Here is a 22,416-nt window from a genome sequence, read left to right on the forward strand (position 1 = left end):
GCTACTTTCTTGATGTCGCAAGGGACACAAAGAAAGCCCCGTAGATTTTTTTATATCCTGCTTTGGAAAACCTCTAAATGGTGAAATAGATACTAAGAAAGCCCAGAATTTCTCTTCACGCGTGTATAACTTTCTAAAGCTCGCTGTGTCTCTTTCATCATTCAGAAAGTCCCACTCTCTGAATGGTGATAGATATTCAACGGACGCCAGTGCCAATATTATTTTTAGTGCAGTTTATTTTCATGCGTGATTGGACTTCTCCCAGCTTGTGATAAATCCGTTCCCGCGTCCTCTCCGAGTGGTTATCAATGATTCCATTGTATTATTTACAGATCAATATCGATCGCTGTCTGGCTGATATCAGTTTAATGGTCAACTCGAGTGCTGGTTTTTATTTGAGTCTCTTTTGTCAACGAGGGCCGCGGTTTTAGCACCTGTTCAGAAATAAGGCAAACCTCTGCTTATTATATTTCAATGCTTTTGGGCATGGACATGTTTAGTGTTGAGGCTAGATGTCGTAATGTGATGATCGGTTGATTAGAATGGCTTTTGATGGTTACAAGAAAAAAGAGGACCAGTTGTGCCGTGTATACCTATTATTTCTTCTTCTTTCGTTCACCACGTTTTAGACAGTCAGTCCGGATTTTATTATAAAGTCGGTGGTCCTGTGTAGCTGCTGGAGATCTCCATATAACTGGTCATGGATTCGTGCTCCCTCTGGCCAGGTCTCCTTCCTCAGGTCTGCAAAACTTGAGCATCTTCCCAGTATGTGCTCAACAGTCATGGGCTCTTGGTTGCATATGCAGGTGTCGCTCTCGCCGATGCGGAATTTACCTATTATAATGTTTGTCATCTTGTCTCAGCGGTGACCGATTGCGGGGAGGTGTGGGGCTCACAATCAAGGCTGGACTCGAGGCTGTCGATTTCTTCCGTGAGCAACGACTTTTCAAGGCGCCTCTCCCCAGGAAGCATTGAACTAATCTAATTTTAGCCCTGGAAAAAACCGGAAAACGCATATTTTTTAACACAGCATTCTCAATATTTTCTACGATCGCAAATCCGGTCCTCCGTGATGTTGGACTTATGGGTCTGTCACTGTTGTCTGCATGAGAACAATGATGCATTTTTCCTCCAGCACAGCGTTATTCCATTAGCAGCTCGAGGCAGAAGGGATAGAAGCGGGGTACTGTGTACCAGATGAAGACAGTGATTCTGAAAGTAAATTCACTTAATGAGCTAAAGTATGCCTCGAATTAGAATTCTCTAGTGCTAGTTGTTGCTTGTTGACGACCGTAGCTGAATCCAAAGCTGTATCGGAATATATCTGCACGAGGGGGGGGGGGGGTTGTTCCGCCATAAGGCGGGAAATACTCCAATACAAAGCATTCGACATCAAAGTATCGTTCATCTTTGATCCGCTTTGGTGGACCTGCCGGGGTCTGGCTATATTCAGAGTGAAAGCGGATAAGCACGTTCAGAGACGCTGGGAGGGAAGGCAACGCAAAGTGGACAGGGAGAGTCTTTTCAATGCTTGGTTGATTAAGGGCAACACAATATTTTCTTGACGTCACTCTCGTGATTTGCTGCAGGGGAAGAATGTGAAACCTAAAACCATAAGCCTATCAACCTTAAAGCGCTCTGTAAACGAGTAATTTTTGCAGCGATCTGAGACGATTAATACCGTTCCGATAAGCAATAAACTACGCTCGTCTACGGGTAAAATCGGTTTGATATTAGATCTTTAAAGCAATTCGCAGCGATCGCTGTTTTTCTCGTAGGCGCCTCCGATGATGCTCACCGCAAACAAGGAATATTTGTGGCATGCAATCAGGGTTTTAGTTTGTAGTCGCGTTTGCGGGGCGCTGCATTGTGAACATCTAGAATACCGATCGTTCTCAAACGGATTTGTGATTGTAGTGAAACAATAATGAAGGAGTAAAACAGGTGCACGGTTGTATAACGAGGGATTCTTATATATATCTGATATATCTGTGATCTGTTATATCTTATCCCTCAATGAAATAATGTCACCATTTGCCTATGATAACTCAGATAGAGACTGATAACAGTACTCTCCTGAAAAATGTTACGGAACCCATCCTGCACACTTCCCTTAATCTATAGCTGTTCAGGTGTTACATGTTTGATCTGATGAATAAGTTAGATCTTTGTATGCCGTGTATACCAATATCCAAAGTGCGCTTACCTTTCCCCACTTAGTAGATTTTGTGAGTGGGTTAAAGGAATGGGCGGCTTTATACTGCAGTATGATTGTTCCTCCTCTGGTTCATCAGTAAACTATTTTTCTGAACGTGTTTGATGCTTTTCCAACTTTGTTTCAGCTCTTATATAGTAGAAAAACGCGTTATTCGTTATTTGAAGTGTGCACAAGTCCTGGCGTGAAAGACCTTTCTCTCCGCGTGAGTGCACGCCGAGATCCGAGTTCACGTCGCCCCGCTATTACGACGCATCGTCATTTCCATTATCGTCGCAGTAGCGGGGCAATCAAGCGCCATCAGCCTCATTTCCATTATCGGTCGCAAAAGCGGGTAGTCAAGCGCCATCAGCGTGACGTCGGAAAAATCGATATCTACACCAAGTCGTTACAGGGAAGATCCATGGCTCCAGGAAGCGCCTTACTAGTTATCATTCAACATGGAAAGGATCGACTCATGGATAGCTGACTCGGGACTAATCGGAGTCAACATCGGAAAAGGGTGATAATTCAGTCATATTTTAAATTTGTCCTTTTTTTGCAATTTGTTGATGAAAACTACATATGTAGAATAGAAGGTGACTGGGCAGCCGACAGCTGGGTAATATTGCCCTTAATGATGCCAATGGTCCTTTAAGTGTTAATAGTGAAATTTGACACAAACTACCGCGGATGATGCTGTTAGTTTGTTCTGAAAATTTCATGTGTCTTGCATTGATACCTTTCGTTCAATTTTCAAAATAAATTTAAATTTGCAATTCTCAATTGGCCTGCAGTGTATTTTTGTGACTTTATGTCCATAGTCACAAATCTACGGCATTAAACATTTTTTTAAAGACCCAATTCGTCGCTATTTTTTTTACGAAGAGACCAATCAACAAATTTTCACTTTTTGAGGTTTTGCCACCAAACCTAATCATAGAGGTCAATGGTTCTTCTCTCAAATTTGTAGACCTGTACATGAAGTCGTTTAGAACCTAAACCACTTAAGTTTGGCGAATCAACAAAAAACAAAATATGCTGATTACTCAAAATCAAAAAATTCTGATTGGACGGTTCGTGAAAACGGCGACGAATTGAATTGTAACTTCGCAACCTCGCAGACGCCCTGTTGCAAACTCTCTTCCAATAATCGACGGTCGTTTCATGTTAACCAATGCATGCAGTAACCGATATTGAATATGTTTCCAGTTGTTTCCCTATTTAAAGCTAAGTAAGTTTTTTTATGCTCGCCCGATAAGGATGATATGTCTTATTGGCGAGAAAATGTCATTGCTTTTAGTTGCGATATTCAACTTTCTAGCAATAAGATGAAAGGTTGTGTTTTAAGATGGTTGAGAAATTTCTTTAATGGTTATTGGCCGCGTCAGACGCCGAGTCTAGAAAGGCGTACAGTGTTACATAATCCTAGAGGTGATCTGATAGGTCACAGGGAATTGGCCTGTCGGAGTGACCCACTACAGCACATGTCACCTTTGAGGTCTCGGGTCTGATTCTCGGTGGGTCCCGGTGTACTAATACGATAGAGAGGATGACCCTCTTCGACAGTGTATAGGTTTTCTCCGGGCTAGTCGGTTTCCTCTTACTGTACATAACGAATCCCCCAATAGTGTTTATACAGCTAATAACTCCAGTTGACGGTAATCAGGTCTAAAGTCAGTATTTTCAATATATAAGCCACAAATTGTGTACCAGTATTAATATTTCATTTTTGATTAAAATTGGCGCATTACTGATCGATCAGTGACATTTCTGCGGCAGGGTGGCTTTGGAAAGTTAAAAAAATGTAACAGCACCGGTGTTAATGGAATGCAGGACCCCATACAATAGCTGTGTATTGTCAACGAATGTGGTCAATGGTTTGGTTCGGGTTAGCTACATAATCTTCAACTCCGCGACTCTATTCACTTTAACAAAAGGACCGGACTTAAATTCATCCGGGGGGATTTGCATTTCTTTTAGCTACATATCTTCAACAAAGGAACTCCGCGACTCTATTCACTTTAACAAAAGGACCGGACTTAGATTCCGGGGGGACTTGCATTTCTTTTACACCGGCACATGAAGATCGAACGCCAGCCCGACAACACTCTGAAAAAAATAATCTATCATAATTTTGATGAGTGTTGTCAATTTGACTGCTGGCGTTTGGATATTTTGGGAATTAATCCCTCAGAAACCGGAGCGTCTAAAATTGGAAATTACTGCATTCTCAATCCAAAGGATAAACTTTTTTCTCATTCAGAATGATATATTTTCCCCAACAAAAGCTAATCCTCCCCAAGCTAGGCACGCCTGTGAGGAATGATACGAGGCTTAAACTTTGATATACTGCAACAATCAGCAAGCTATGCAACATTCCATGTTAATCCGCCTTCCACTGATTGCGTATAGTATAGTGGCTGTCAGAAGAAAATACCCAAGTATTTTTGGGCTCATGAGTGCATGCTAGCTGCTGGCCTGATTTCCTGGAAATTGTAGGATAGATAGGCCTCTGCATTAAAAATGTGACCGAGCACAACTGTAAGGAGTCCGCAGTACTCGGATAAATTAATTTTTTCAGCATGGGCCTGTGTTTTCATGTACATGTACGTATGTTTTGCATACATTTTCGCATCCAATTTTTGGCACTTTTGCTCTGAATACCGCGTTGTGAATGAGCTTTATGAGTGGTACCGGGTATAAATGTTTTTTCTGCAGAGATGCCAAGATTCACTCTAAATATAACCCGAAAAGAAAAAATGTAGCGCCCTCATCTTCCATATGTCATCTTCAAACCCAAAACAACGCCAGTGGTAGTAAATAATCTAAAAACAATTTTCAGCGGCCTCAAAATTATTGATTAAAAAAATGTTTTTGTACAGAGATCGAGTCCGCAGGTTCTACACAGCGACCCAAAAGTTCGTGGACAATTACTTCTGATGGGGATTGTATTACATGGAATAGGATACCGTGTTCGATTACTGCATGAATAGAGCTGATGAGCTGGAATGAATCGAAATGATGAATTCTTTATGCTCTGAAAAGTCTTTCCTGGTAAATACCGTGGGTTAAGTTCGTTTAGTTGAAATGACTACATTTGAATCCTCACATTATAGGCTATTTTGCATCTTCAACAACTCCGAAAACACTTCCAAACTTTGACGAAAACGACAACGAATACGTTAGTACTGCTTAAATTGTATCACAAATTAAACTAGATTATTCAGATACTGGCATCTGTTCACCAGATGTCGTTAAATGTAAAAAAATTAATTCACTGCCATCCAGCTCGAGAAATTAGAAAGGGTTAATAAACACAAAAACATCAATGGGATTGAAATACATATTTGCCAGGGCCTTGGCAGCCGTGCATTTTTCAATTCCGAGTATTTCAAGTGTGGACGAATAGGAAGAGGACGCCATAAGGCCATTCATACTTCGGTGTCAAGGACCACTCATACATGAAATAACTTGTTGCGTAGGGAAGTATTCAGCCTGGGGAATGTGACTACGTCTATGCTTGGGTGGTGTGACATTTCTGTTGAACGATGGCCGAAACGAAGTTAACAATCATGGGCAATTGTTAATGGGGAAGACCTTGGCGCTTTGGTTGTCCCCATTACTATAGCAGTTGAGTTATATCACAGATGTAGAGATCTACATCCACGATAAGACATAACATCCATTATAAATCTGTCGACAACAACCGAAAACCCTGTATGCCCTATCTGTCCAAACCTGGAAACTATAAGACGGCGCAGCAACCTGCTGGGGACCATCTTCGTTGTCCCCTACGTACAGCGTGAAAACTCCTAAGCACATAAGCCAACGTGCGCTCATAGCAAGGTCAGGCGGCCAAACACGAAAGAGAATGTCTAGTTCCGGGTGCAGATTCAAGCTCCGACTTCTGCAGTCCAAGCTGTTCGACTCGACTGGGATAGACTAAGTAGACTTACAGTGACAGAACCGTAAACGATGTGGAAACGTCTTTGCCACACATACAGAGCTTGTGCCGTAAGAATTAGGGAGACTGATGTCCTTTAACTTACTGATAAATGTACCTCTCTGCACTTCCTGTGTGACAGTGGCTACATAATGGCCACCACCTGGCTTAGTGTGGATGACTTGTTGGTATAGTTTAGTGTCGACGTCTTGTTTCATACTGAAATTCTCTATTCCTTCGTAATCCATACTTTTATATTGCAGCATCCTGGTATTTGGAGTCAATACTTGCGCTCCCAATACTCTGTCTAACTCTACAATGCTGCATACATCTCGAACATGAGCGGTCAATGAGTTAACAAAATCAATGAACGACGCTATTGCCTTCTTTACTTCAACAGAATCAGTGTTGACGGTTGTCCAGGCCAGACAGTTGCACCAGTGGGGTTGAATTCCCGCATGCGCACAAGTTCTCTCAGCAGGTATTTCCGAAAACAGGCTGATATCTCGTTTTGATATGTTACCTCGGGCCTCGTTACGGAAGTGCAAAATGTCATGAAAAGTTTCGTGAATATCATATGGCGCCACCGGTCTCTTGGAATTGGTCAAAAGATTTTTGTAAGCCGCTGGGTATTTTGTTTGGAACCAAGGAGGCATACGAATCGAAACAAACTGATTACGTTCCTCCTTCTTCCCTTGTACTGTTTCCCTCAGATACTGATAGCGGGCGCCATGGTCACTCAACACAAGAAATATCGTATTGTTCAACAAGCCGCCATTATACAATGCTTCCAGCCATTCTTTCAGCTCATCATCAACTATGTTTGTTGCTATTGTGGCTCAATACATTATGAAATTCGAAAGAAAAGCTCCTTTTGTTTTTATGCATACTTTCGAAATCTTTCAAATAGTCCATCTGCACTTTGTGTATGAACTCCGACCCTAGACATCGTCGAATTCTCTCTTCCTCTAAAACCATGTAGAAATGTCTCAGATAATGATCCGTGGATGACTCTTTAAACCCTAACATCCCATAGGTGAACTTCTCAAACATCTTTTAAAGCAACGCCTTATTTTGGCACCGTTGGTTGGAATGAATAGAATTGCCGCTATACTATTACTAGTAATTCATTAGAAAACCAGCTTTATTTTGTGCATGGCAAATTGAATAAACGTCTCTTCGTTGTGAGAAAACACAGTGTTCAACTTATTTCGTGACAACATCCCGTTTTATCAAGTCAATTAGAACGTGATCTTAAAAAAACTTTCTAATTAAAATTTCTAAATAAAACGTCAGTCAAATATGCAAATCATGCACAACTTCGTGTTAACTGCATGTATTGAAGTACAGCATCCAGCGGCTCAGAGACAGCTCACAATTAAGCATTTGATTTGATTTGATTTGAATTAGGACACTAGTTTACGGGACACGATAGACATTTGCACGGCGAAAGGAACTAAAAAGAGTGCCTTTGATCCCTTTTAAAATGACAAAAGCTTCCAGTTGATATACTCTCGTCGATATGTCACTTTTGATCACCACCGTTGTTGCAGGAGTTAGAATATTATATTTATGACTGCTTAGACTTCAACTTTAAGGTCGACAATCATCTCAGATTTTTTTTTATAAATACGATATTATTCATAGTGTATAATAGGGCCGGAAACATTTTCCAGGGGAACATTTTCTACTTCTACACCAGTCCTGTTTTGCAAATCCAAAAACATGAGTATCTTACAGTCGTCTCAGAAATGTGCGCGTCAGGAAATATGAATTCATATTCAAAGTAAGTGGTAGGTCACCGTGAATGTATTAAAAAGGGTATTAGTTGAATCGTTTTTCATTTATGTTCTTAGATGTCTGCGACTCAGCTTCAAACTCGGATTCGCTGTATGGTAAGGTGTGCAACCTCTCAAGTATTTGAAGTAATAATTATGGCACTAAGTAACGCCCCTTGGCCCACATACCAATGCATGTCAACGGTATGTCAATACCACTTGGACGACGTTTTTAGAATGTCAGTATCGCCTTATCATATGAGAAATGTGAATGACTGTTTCATGACACGCTGGTCGACATACCAGTATGTACATCAGTGATCTAAATCAGCCCAGCCCGCCTTCTCCCGCATCCTTGTGGCGCCCAAAACGAGTGTCACATTCGGAGGACTGTATGGCAAGCAGTCATTACGGTTTTGATTATATGCTATAAACGTCAGTGAATTACCATAACAATTTAGCACTCCATTAGCTTAAGGATCTGTTACAAGTGTCGATAACAACGGCATATTTTCACTATTCATTAACGTCGTCTTTGTAAGAGGTTTAATGGGAAAATGATATAAACTTCGGCATTTCTAGTCTTAAGCTAATGGCCAGAGATGAGGTTGAAATAAAATTTGATAATCTTATATTGGTCGTAAGCTGGTTATGCAGATCAGATCAGTTTTTGTTTCGTCGAATTCCGTTCAGCAATATAGCTATTTTAAGTACATTTACTGATATATAAATACCGAGCGTTGCACGTTTTCATCGTCCGAAATATGGTGATCTGTGCAGATGTAACGCCGCGCGCTTGATACGGGATGTTGGTTCTAATAAAGTGGGATAAAACCATCAGCCGATACCCAGTCTTACGTTAGGTTTGCCCCTCCAGAGGCCGTAAATCTTGACCAGGCATTTTATAAGAATAGTGACTGCCGGTCGTCAACAGAGAGATCCGAAAGAACCAGCTCAGAAACTTGATATAGATTTCATACTTTTCATTAGGTAATTTACAACGATATGCTAACATCGATAGAGTGAAGAGTTCCGAATTAGGCCTAGGAGAAGATAGAAGAGGAGACGGGAGATGGCCTAGCTTTGCCATGGAGTCATACCAGGGACGGGCTCACACTTGACCGGTTTATAAGAGCTCATAGCTCAGAAACGCTGCTGGGGAATTCGAAGGAATTCAGTTACTTTTAGAAATCGGCCGCGTCCCATGGCATGCGTCCATCGCCCAGGTCGGTCGAAGGGAAAAAGCTGCGATCTCTAGTTCATTGTCCATATGTTACATATCGGGAGTCAAACGTGTCATCAGACCATATGATATGACCAATCGAAACGCATTAACTTAAAAGCATTGAACGATACACACGTGATAAACACATGTTGTTATTACCTGAATCACTATTGGCTAACCTTGATAGATATCAGATTGGCTCTCGCAATTAAATACTAAAACACCTGTCTGATCGATCCCAAAATGTATGTTAAAAGGCCTAGCACTATTAAGTCCAAATATATGATTAAACAGTGTTGCTTGACACTGTAACACAGATATGTGATACGACGTGAAAATCATAATATTTTATGAGTTTCAGAGTTATCACCATTGTTCTAGATCTGAGTAAGTTGTAGTCCAAACAACCCCATTCATTATGGATAAACCTTTCGTGACTCAAGCTGTATTAGCCGTCCTATGTGTCCATCGGTTTCAGATGAAACTCGAATAAGAAATGAACTCTTTAACCAGTCAAAAACTTTCTATATTTTAACATTTAAATCATAGATTTAAAGAAAATGTTGTCTGGGAATTTGATAAATTTCTGTCATTGCCCCCGCCCCGACAATAATTTAAAAGAGTAATCCGAGTTTCCTCAAATACAATTTTTCTAATCTTTAATATAGATTACTGAATCTGCGAAGTGATAAAAAGTCGCTGAACCGAGCACTGCATGCACGCATTATGTCACCCGATATAAATGTATTACTTCGAATTTATTAATGGGGTATCAGTCGATATATTTCCGTGCCATCATTTATTGAGTCTAGTAACCCTTTCCAATTTCTTGAGCTAGATCGCAGTGATTTTTTTTACGTGTAACGACTTTTGGTGAGCAGGGCCCGGTTGTTCAAAGGTCCACTATCTGGTTTGGCGGCCGCTAAACCACCGTTATCCTAGCAGGCCGCCAGTTTCGCTCCGTTAGGCTTAGCGGCCGTAATGCGACCACTGGCACTGAGTAAGCGATATCTCAAGGGTTTTGTCATTGGGTGCTGCCAAGTTGGGTTCCGCTAAGTTAAGTAGCGGTCACTAAAACTTAGCGGTTGCTAAATGACCAGGCTTTGCGCTGGAATCTGATTTGCTGGAATCTGAAGTTCTTTCGTTGCTGTTACCATTTCACAGTGTCTGTATCCTATACAACAATGCCGTGTCCTGAGAAACACACTGACACCGTGTCCTGAGCAAGGCACTGACATGACTGAGCTAAAATGCCCAATACGCAAAAGCGTAGCATCAGCATCTATGATAACCAGTCTTTCAAAGAAATTTGGCTTGGGTCACCGTGTGACCCGAGAGAGCTCTGTCCCAACTCGCGTCTTTCGGAACGAGCGGTGGCTTTGATGTTGAAACCACACGTTCCCAAGTTGCCTGACTCTTTATTTGAAAGACTCTGTGATAACTGAGTGCAGTCGACAGCCACCGGCGTTATCGGATTGCCACATTCTACCTTTGACAGGGTTATTGTGCCGCATACTCAATGGGCGATTATGTCCTCTTCCGGGAACGACATCCCATATATAACTGTGAAGGAATCCTCTCATGTGCTCTCAAGACTACTTTTATCTGAGTTTATATCATGACTCATTGAAGTTCGTGTAGTTGGCATCTCTGTGCTTATGACATACCAAAGCGGAATCTATTCAGGACATATTTTTTACATCAGTACTGAATCTTACGCCAGAATCACGCTACAAATTTCGAAACTGCGCAAAGATTTCTCTCAGGACAAAAATCTAACAACAACAGGTAAAAGATTCCTGACCGTATATTTTTTCCAGCAGAATTATTCATTTTCAAGTTTCAAATGGTTTTTGTCAGTACCGCAAATCACACCAGGATTTTTTTACGGCCAGGACGCACGTGACTCCTGCAGAACGCACGTGACCACGCAAACTGATGAGGTCATATAATCGATCTTATCTACAATTGGTTAAGGAGACATGACGTCATCTTTTTGTGGTCATGTGATCACTGGTAGGAGTCACATGATTACTGCAGAAGTTTTAGAAGAAGTTTCAGAACGATTATTTGGGGCCAAATAAAGATTTTTTCTATTCGGTGAAGTAAACTTTCAATTCATTCTGCTGAGAAAAGGGTCCTGAACCTTGTTTTTTGAATTTCTACAAGAAAAAATGGCTTCCTGCATTGAAAATTAATTTCCTGAATAAATTCTGCTTTGGCATCATATATGTATTGTCCTTCATTTATGTGGTTATGGACCTCTCAACATTATAGACCTACGTGTCATAAACCTGCAAGTCCTATCATGATCGCAAATATCATTATCATCATGAAGTTGAAAAATTCATGTCACATATAATCATTTAACCCCGATTTGGTACATGCGAATCGCAAGTACCAGAGTGCAGCTGCTTAACGTTGAAGACGGCAGATATATGTGGATGCCTAACCTTCTTTCTGAAATATCTCGCACTATACTGGTAGGCATTATCGATTTTCCTTTTTATTTGTAATTTTATGTAAAGCTCATTCGAATCCACACAGCCAACATCTTCCTCCCTTCAGATCGATTGGCCTTCTTTCGCGGCAACAGACACATTCCACAAAAGTAGTCAATTTTTGTGGGTTGTGAAAATGATGCCCGTATCACATGGTCACGTTCTATGTTCACTTCTATGGCTGGCGCGAGTGGACAGAATTCAAAATTATGCCACGGCATAAATCGGAATTGTTGTGCACCATAAATCGACCAATCAAAACATCGGATCTCGTGAATTATGCCGCGGCATACATAGGAATTGTGGATGGAAGTGTCATTTATGGAGGACGGAAGTAAATCGGAATTGTGGTGCACCATAAATCAACCAATCAAAAGATCGGATCTCGTGAATTATGACGCGGCATAAATAGGAATTGTGGACGGAAGTGCGATTTATGCCGCACCATAAATAAAGCGATTGCCACTTTCTGATTGGTCTAATTATGCCACACCACAATTCCTATTTATGCCGTGGCATAATTCTGAATTCTGCCGCGGCACAATTCACGAGATCCGATGTTTTGATTGGTTGATTTATGGCGCACAACAATTCCTTTTTATGCCGTGGCATAATTCTGAATTTTGTCCACTCGCGCCAGCCATACACGTCACTCAATTGTTACCATTATACCGTCTAATTTCGCTTGTCATGCCAAGTTGGTCCCTTTATATGGCTTGGTCCCTTTATCTCACGAATCTTGTTTATTACATGTATTACCACTTATTCATTCCCTCCACCCCAAATGGTTGCAACCTTTTACCAATCCGGCTGACAATATCCAGTGCCCCAATCCGTCAAATCCTATCAAATTAGTCAGTGTACTGATTTCCGTCTTCAAGCACACTGATAAAATCTTATCACGTCGGCCATGTTTCCTAATTTTGCCAAGCAGCCGTTCATACATCTCATTATTTGGGCATTAGATTATTCGTTATGATGCTCCAGTCCATGGATAGTTCGACCCGATCCCTCTTTCATCGAATAATGAAGAATCACAATATGATTTGGGCCAAATCCGCATCTTGATTTTCATTCGATTTTATTGACGATGTTTCTTAGAATTTGGTTATCGCGTAGTTTGCATGTTTTTGGCAGAAAATCGTCGTCCAGTCTGCGGAGAACAAAAACATAAACAAATTTTGTTCTCAAATATTTTTGTAAATATGAATTAAAAACATGATTAAAATTTTTGCTAGACAACAAATTCATTAAATTCTGCGGCTGGTTTGCATGTTAACATGTGTAAACACGATGCGTTATAAGCCAAACATCGACGAGTCTTTTAGTATCAGTGGCTACCACATAGTAAAGATATTGGCTATCCTGTGTGGTTGGTAAACTGGCCTTCGTCAACGTATGGTAAAGTCAGCATTTCAGAACGATATATATTGACTTTGTTTTCATCGTCACTTTATATATATAATATTTATATGTTCATTCGTACTCAACAGAGACTAAGTACAATCAGTAAGGTAAAATGGGGTAATTGTATCCCCTTTTTCACCTATAAGGTAAGCATTGACAATGTCATTGTGATACCTTTCAATATCAGCACCATGCAGTGGACATGTGAAGTGTCGGCATAATAAGGCATCGGTAGGGATTTGAATATTACCGAGATGCAAATCTAACTCATTTCTATAATGATTCAAGTTCTCAGGAGTTGCCTTGTCCCAACATGGTTTACCGTGCTTGATGTGCATAGCCCTGTCAATCTTTTCAACCGGCACTTCCATTGTAATGTGCAGGCTGGAATGATCTGAAACATTTGTCCCACTGTATACCATATAACGTTAATGTTCAGGATGACATACTCCGTACTTCGTCTTCTACAGCTCTTCGTGATACTTGCAAAACCTGCCTTTTAAACTGTTTTATCAGATGTTCACCAGGGGAAAAGCCAGGCTATAGCAGCCTTGCCAGGTTATGAAGAATGCGGTAAACTTACTTATACTGAAAAAATTATGATTACGAATTTCTAACACAATAAAGATTGAGTTCATGGAAAAAGACGAGGGCAAACAGCACGACCAGGATGTCACGTGTTTTGGTGTACTCACTTCTTAACGAGGGCCAACTCCATGTATGGACAAGAACCTTCTCAAACAGCACGACCAGGGAGTCACGTGTTTTGTATGATACGCACTTCTTAACGAGCGCCATAAACTATAGACACCGTGGCAAAGCTAATGAGATTTTATGAACTTGTCCCCAACGGACCCCTATATCACACTGTGAATAGTAATTTGAGAATCGACTGGCTGGTGACAATCCTGACATTATTATGCAATCATATATCAAACAAGTGGAAAACACAATAATAATAAACTCTAAAGTTGATGATGTTTCTTAGTACTCAGAGTTATTCGCACAAAATGAGAAAGAAAAATGTTAAAGGGGATATCGCATGATCAGCGCTTTAGCCTAGGGAAAGCACACTTTAGGACAACTTTAATAATAAGTCTCTCTGGCCTGACTATTCTAATTCGCAAAACAAAAATAAAAAATAGAGAAGCGAGCCGAATATATAATTTTGGTTTCATCCATAAATCAGTGACCAAAACATAGTTTAGTAAGACGACCATGATAACGGTGCCTATAATGAAGAATCCACATACATGTAGGCCTACATCAACAATGCAAACACTCGTTATCTTGGCGTTAGTCGGAGAACTAGTCCTTGTTGGTAGTTAATCTCGTATCTTCCGGTTCGTCGATATTACCAGCCTTCGTTCCGTCGCCACTAGGTCTTTGTCAGTGTTCCCTAATTTCTGTCAAGCCGATGAGATTACTCCGCTGCTTCCGGTTGGGGCAAATGATCACGGATTTAATTAATTTTGATTGGCTCGACCAGAACCAATCAAGAATTGGCGAACTCTCAATTATCTTTCTCTATCGATCATGGTAACTATGGTCTCTTGGGATTCCTTTGAAACGTCTGATAGCCTGAATTGTGTTTACCTCAATTGATTGGCGCCAAATCAGTCTTCATCATCGGCCCGGGGCGATCTCCAGTGATAGGTCGACCTACCTTCACCTCAGGCTGAAATGCACGATAGTAAACTGTGTGCCAGTCGGTCACCTGGCAACAGCAACCAATGGCGAGCCTTGGAGATTGTCACCGGGCACTTCCTGAACGGACATAAGGTCATTGTCAAGGATCTTTTGACCACCGGGGTAGACGACTGGGAGGATGAAAAACGCGGATGACGGGAAAGTAAGGAGCCCGACCATAAAAAACACATTGGTTACAATGTACCACTTTTTACAGAGTACAATGCACTTTGTCTCTTTGGTGGCAGCGGGAATAGTGTAAGGAATTAACACCGAGTTGGAGGTGTTGGCTGTCTCACCCGAACCGCTGGGGTGGAGCTAAATTATTGGCCCAAACCCCTGCTCTGCCTCGGTTTTGGTCTACAATTTAGCTCCACCCGAGCGGTTTTGATGAGACAATCAATACCTACAGTGAGGTATCAATTCCTTATACCAATACAGACAGCTTGTGATCAGTGAGCTCCTAAATCAGTGGGGAGGAATATTTTTGCAAGAGGTATTCGACTCCTTCTGACCTGTCACGACAATTCCATTATACGTTTATAACACCGTTGGCGACGTAATTACCACGATGGTAATGTGTATGATCAAATTAGTCTCCTCAAGAACATTAGCTTATGATACCCACAGGACAAGGAGGAGAACTAGATAAGCCTCGCAGGTTGATGGTTCACCATGCTGGGTGCAACGCCGATTGGCCACAAGTGTCTAAATAGTTGAAGTAAAACTGAATACCGTAACTCTGCTTACTGCAGTTTGCTGTAAACTTCGAACAAGACAGATGCAAGTCAACCCCTGCCACCCTGATGAAGCCTAGAGGGGCAGTGGACATTCTTGAAAACGAACGGTATCCAGTTTTATTTCTACTATCCAGAAGTGTCTAAAACCACATACATGTACCACACTCGAGCAACATTCCACATACAAACTTTCATTTGTGCCCTCATCTAGTTATTTTGTCTATGTTAAAGTTGGAGTGACAGTTAGAACTAATAATAGTATTTTGATAGTCAACGAAACATTTCAATTTCACGAATGAATTTTCTTTTAATACCCAACAAATGAGAAAAATGCAATTATGAACGGAATCCCTTATGAGCATTCCACTAATCTTTTGACACTAATCTGTAAAGGGCAAGGTCGCTTCTCGACCTGCTGGTTGGCGTCGAGCTCTTGATCTTCTTTAACTTCAACTAAAAAACGACGAAGCCACTTTCCTGAGGGTTAAAAACAATTCAGCTAACCATGATCTTGTGTGGTGCAGTGAATTAGATTTGTCAAGAAATTACGAAGGGAAAATCGATACGGCTGACAAGATTCTACAAATTCCCTTATCAATTTGCGCTCAAGGAACGCAGCCTCTGCAGGCTAATCGAACTAAATCAGAGACGAAACGCTGTAAAATGTAAGGGGCCAAGGGGAGAACTGTTTGTATCTCTTAGCCAAACTCATGTATACGTCGGCAAATAAGGTGCACGTGTATTTAAAATAGATAAATCAGGTAATTTTTTATGTTTTGTCACACACACCTGGTAGCGGTTGTTGATTCGATTGGATTTACTGGGGATGTATGCGCGTATAATAAACTGACAATTATTAGCATAATTAGCATAATCAACATGAGTTGAAGACCACCTGTTCACATTCTCTAACATTGTGTAATTGACCCAATCTAACAGCCAGCAGCGAAATGTAACGGCGATTTTAGTATGCTACTATAATGTCGTTTTTATCAATTTCATACCCGTCATTAACCGAAATTGATATGATAGGGAAATATAAAAAAAATTTAAAATTTAGAAAAATATTGAAGATCACTTATCAGCTATCTAATTTGTGACTTTGTTAGATGCCGATGTGTCTGATAGAAGTATGCTAGTTCCTGCGCGAAACTGATGAAATATGCCTCGGCTTGACGAAGGCCCGACTCCTCTCGGAGGATACGAAATTGAATCAGACGGAGCTTACTACCCGAGATGGAAAATGTCTTGAGGTCACTCGAATCAACCCTCGAGTGCTTAATCCACTTATACATGAAGCATTAAGCTGTCATAAGCATCGTTGTTAAAGGATAATGTCGTTAAATGTGCGCATTATTAGGAAGCAGGGTGTTCATGGCTTAAAATTTGTGTAATATTTTACAACATTTTTACAACTTTCAGTTTTACAACATGGATTGTACGCGCATAGCAACAAAATGGAAACATTTCAACAACTTTTTGTTGAAATAATGTAAATTGTTGATGGTAAAAAGGGACTTAGGAGGGAAAGTGGATGATTCCAAGGAGAAGCTGTGTGAACAACCACGACGGTTTCCTGAACGTAAACCAACCGGTACGAGATCCAATCACTACAGATCCCGGACTCCAAGGCCGAATGGCCTATGTGAACAGCAGCCCATGACTCGGGCAGTGCCTCTGCAGCATTAAGCCGTTATTGTTGAGAGGCGAAAGGAGACACGTCGGCAAAAACTGAACATGATGAAGACAGAGGGAACGAGAGACCGATGAGGGGAATCCTATGGCGCATATCACTGGAAGTCTGACGTTGTGTCCCACAAGACATGCGCAATTCTCCCATGTATTATTTATTTGAAGGACCTGGTCGAACTGACCTAATTCGATCCGCCACACGTTAAAACGGGGCCGTCTCAAAGCGACTTGCTCATTGTGCCGATTCCCCAAATCACACACAGGACAGGTGATAATACTGTTCGCGAGGATAAACTGAAGAGGAGTTTATAGTTCACTGCTCTGAAGCCAGGCGTCATGGTCATACGTCGGATTCCAATCAAGCTTCGTGATGCATTCATATGGCCAGAGGCTGCTTGTCTAATTACCAAGTTCAATAATTATAGCTGTTGATATCATCAATAGAACACACAATGATCGTATCGGGCAGCTTGTTCAGTATCTCAGTCAACAGCGGTATAGGAGCTAAGCAGGGGTCTCTTTACAGTAAGGATACGAGTATCATTACTGGAGACCCATTTTTGCTTCAGGCTTCCAATTTATTTCGACGTTCATTATTAACCATTCGTTCTAAGAGTCGACAAATTTGCACTTGAATTCACAAAAGCATTGGTCGAAAAGTGCACCTTACAATTTTCAGTGTGAGTAGGCCGCCAGTGACACCACCTGGGAAGCGGGTTGGCACAGTGTATGAGGGCTTTCGATCCGAAAGGTCGTTGTAGCCTCCATCCAAAGCATAATTGGCATGCTTGTTTAAGCCGAGACCATTGTTGAGGGAACATGAATTAAAGAAGGCCAGTTGAGACCATTCAAGACAACGACAACCACGACGGTTTCCTGAACGTAAACAAACCGGTACGAGATCCAATCACTACAGATCCCGGACTCCAAGGTCGAATGGCCTATATGAACAGCAGCCCATGACTCGGGCAGGCGACTCACCAGGGTCACAATCAGTGGACGATCTTCTCATGGACACTATCCCATTAGCACCTACTCTAGTTAAACCATTAGTGCCGAGGTTAACTGACACTGGTGTCGCTAGTGGTGGCACCGACTCTCTCTGTGACTTGCTCGCTGTTGCGAGGCTCGCTCCGGATGCTACAAACTTTGCATAGGTTTTATACGAGTCCAAGCTAGATGAAACTGATGAACTTTGAGCTGAAAATTATTTCAAGACTGGATTCTAAAGTAACGTTGAATGATAGGCAGGATATAGCAGCTCAGTGAGAAGGTCTGGTGGCATAGAGATTATGGTGTGAAAAATAAACTCTCTCATGGAATAGAACCATTACCAAAAACTAGTAAATTAGTTCAGTGGGTTAAGTGTGAGATTTGAGGACGTACTTCGTTTTGAAAACCCCCCAAAAAAACCAGTAAATTAGTTCAGCGGGTTAAGTGTGAGAAGAATGTAATTTGTTTGGAAAAAACCTTGTTATTGGAGGTGTGTACCTTCCTCCCGAAACCAGCAAATATGGTGGAGTTGATTTATTTGATGAACTAGGACAGGGGCTATTGTCTTTGACAGATACAGGTTAGGACAGGTATATTTGTCTTACTGGTGATTTCAATGCTTACACTAAAGAGCTTCTTGAAATTGTAAATTATGATTGGAGCTATTGGAAAGACTACATAATTAGAAAATATGAATGCTGAAAATGTAATCGAGGTGTTATTCGAGAATAATCATGATGATATTTTGAAAAGATGTCACAAGAACAAGAGTGTAATTTGTATAGTATAGTTTCATTGCTCTATGCAATGTATTATTTTGTTGAGCAATACATTATATTCTATTCTATTCTATTCTATTATAAGAGGCCAACGTGCGTTATTTGACAAACAGCATTCTGAGACAAGACACCATTGACTATTCATGGGTTGGAGGTTCCAGACCTATCAATTAGACGAGTGCATGTTTTTAACTGTCAAGTGCATATTTGGAGAGGTATCGAAAAGATATTTGATGTGGCAAGTACAGATATAAAGAAATTATCTGATGAAAACATTAATTTTGAATTTCGCTAATTTGGCAATAGGGGGCGTGTTTTGAGATTATTCTGCAAGTTGGCTGAAAAGAGTGGAAATATCAACATCTGTCGAATTTGTCCGGAATATCATGTCAAAATTTCAGATTCACAGCCCCACGCAGTATTTGATACGACGCGGTCAAACATTGACTATTTAGCTGCTAAAAGGCTTAAAAATCAATGATGGTATTGTCTCTTCTATTTTCTACGTGAAACCTAGGGAGAACGAGGGTAGGTAGGTTGAATGGGATGATAGACTCGGTATTTGACTTGAAAACTGCATTGATCCAATAAGCAGTTTATAATTGACATGGAGTTTTCAGAAATTAACGCCAAGAACAGGTACACGTACATCTCATCCATCAATGCTTTGATAGCCGACTGTTTCTAACATGTCTAATGTTTGTTTACGTTCGGGCTCAGTAGACGATTCCCAATTCATTAATGATTCAATGATTCCGAAATATTCCGTCGACAAATGCAGCGTGCCCTTCTAAACACGTCAGACACCAATCGCTCATTAACTTCGCACTTGATTTGAAAAATCTCTCGAGGATGCAAAATACGTATCACCGAGCGCGAAATGATACCCTGCGGCGCTTCTTTTCGATTTAATCCGGAGGTGACTGCTGCCTCGGCCCATGGCTATTTTTCATGTAAGTAGCGCTGTACTGCTGATACGCCTGGGACGTGGATGTTATTATGAATAAAAGATGGTGGAAAAGCGTCTGGGAAATCATTGAAAGAAACAAATGTCGTTTAATGGATGTTTTGTATGCATAGTATAGATTTAATGGGATTTAGATTGACGATATGAATGTTACTTTCAATAGCTAATGCTATTGCAATGAATGGAATGGAGTTGCAGGGAGAAAGAACACGCGTTATGAGTCGTACCATGAGGGAACAAACACTTGAATTGAGGGAATTTGCTATCAGCTCAATATTGGGATCAATGCGTAGGCAAAAATGCATTCGGAGATATTTAGTACGGTGTGTACTAGTGAATTGTTGGAAAGGTGATTAGAGGGGTCCTTATGATAGTTTACGACAAATCAAATTGCAACAGATTTCAACTGTTGTAAAGTAAGCGCTATTTGCAGTTAAAGTGATACTATAATGTGATTTACAACTTTGCGGAAATACGTCCGTTTTCAATTGTTGATCACAAATGTAAAGCTCAAATTTTCCATTTTTGATTAGATTTATTATAAAATCGCTGAATGTAAACCACCGCGACCGCGAAAATGTTCATGTTGTGACGTCATCAACGAAAACGGCATCGAAGCAAGCCGTCCGGGCGGGATTTAACAATCAATTTCTAGAAAATGTGCATTTCTATTCGAAAACCTTACCGATTTATGAGAAAGTGACGTAGTCATTTGTCAAAAACAGCTAAAACATTATATGGTGAAATTTGACACGAGTTACCCTTTTTAAGAAAAAAAATCATACAAAAATCTAAATCGAATTTGAAATCGGAACAGTATTTTTTTTCAGATGGTGCCCAAGGGGCCGTCGTAACCGAACGAGACATAACCAGACATATTGACCTTTTTGCTGCAATCATATATTTTACTGCTCACTTATTCATCATTCCTCCTTACATCTAAAGAGAGGATTTAAATTTATCTGTATAAAAATAATATTGTAATATAATATTGTAGTGCTTATATAGCGCTTCTCAGAACGATTGCTGTTAAAGCGCTACTCCCCATAAAACTTCCTGAATACCCAAGTCTTTTACCCATTTTTGAATGCTGCAGTGGACTCCTGGAAAGTTATGTTTTGTGGCAGCTCATTCCACAAGCGTGCAGCACCGACAGAGAAACACCTGTCACCATAGGCGGTTTGGTGCGCTTTACATGCAGTTTGTTACTGCTTGTGGAACGAGTCAGCCTTGGACCAGATCGAAACTTAACTAGCTCATTGAGGTACACAATAGCTCTTCCCTGCACTACCTTGTGTATTGTGGTGAGCAGTTTGTATTCAATACGCATTTTGACTGGGAGCCAATGCAGAGAGTGCAGAACCGGCGAGATGTGGTCACGTTTGCGTGTTCGTGAGATAACTCTAGCAGCAGCATGCTGCACCCTCTGCAGTGGGGCTACAGATTTTTTAGGAAGGGCATAGAGCAGGGCGTTGTTATAATCCAGTTTAGAGATGACGAGTGCCTGAAACAATTTCTTGGTGCTATCCACATCAAGATATTTGCGGATACGGCCAATGCTGTGCAGGTTGGCGAAGGCACTTTGACACACCTTCTTCACATGGACTGACATGGTCATGTGGTTGTCGAACCAAGCACCAAGATCCCGCACAGCATCGACGTTTGGCAATATCTCACCATCCACCTTGATATGAGTGATGGATGGTGATTTTCTGGCAGAGGAGACAGACATGAATTCAGTTTTGGAGCCATTGAAACACAGGTTGTTTTCAATAAGCCAATTCCCTATGCTTTGAATGCAATGTTCAATGCTGTCAACAGCGCACTTCCCTTGTGCCAAGTCACCGCTTGGAAAAATACCAAGAAGCTGATTGTCATCAGCAAACATTTCGTAGGAATGAACTGCACTGAATCCCATCACCTCCCCCCAGTGGTAGCATGAATACGGATGTATACGGATGAATTTAAATCTTCTTCAGATGTAAGTAGGAATTTTCGCCCGTGAAGGAATTCCGCGCCGAAAACCAACGTGATGTAACAGCCAACACCACCAGATCTTGTTGAGTAGTCCGGGGAAAGAAAGTTCGCATATTCTATTGTACGGTCGCATAGTCAAAGACGATGGTCTCTCTTACCATAACAATCATGGAACCTTGGAAAGACTCACTACTATCGCCCAATGAGTCTAAATTTACTATCACACTGGATCGTGAAAACCAATGGCCATCGTTGAACCTTACTTGAACTCAACTTTGTCTAACCTGCAGGTATTTTATCATACATACAGCATCGGATATCGCAGTTGCTTTTTATCAATCTTGGCTTGAGTTTTAAGTGCTTTTCAACTCTTCCAGATAACTGTTCTGGTAACCTGGTGCACACAAATGTGGAAGCTTACAAGGGTGAATGTGTGCTTGATCATGCCACAGAGGTCTTTAAAGGTGACCTGAAATGCTTGTATCAAAGTTTTAACTTGGGGTATGAATGATAGAGCATAACATAAGA

General features: G+C 41.0%; 1 protein-coding gene across 2 annotated transcripts in view; it reads left to right on the forward strand.

Moving 5' to 3' along the window:
* The window catches only part of LOC135494597 (uncharacterized), a 48,343-nt gene that overhangs the window by 17,961 nt on the left and 7,966 nt on the right, over positions 1–22,416 (forward strand). Inside the window, exon 1 of one of the 2 annotated variants that reach the window (XM_064782723.1) lies at positions 11,538–11,626. The exons of the other annotated variant lie outside the window; for it this stretch is intronic. The gene's annotated coding sequence lies outside the window, so the exon portion shown is untranslated. Of the gene's footprint in view, positions 1–11,537; positions 11,627–22,416 lie in introns of those variants that run through there. 2 annotated transcript variants of the gene reach the window in all.

Source organism: Lineus longissimus, chromosome 10 (genome assembly GCF_910592395.1).
Source record: "Lineus longissimus chromosome 10, tnLinLong1.2, whole genome shotgun sequence".
NCBI classification, from domain to species: domain Eukaryota; kingdom Metazoa; phylum Nemertea; class Pilidiophora; order Heteronemertea; family Lineidae; genus Lineus; species Lineus longissimus.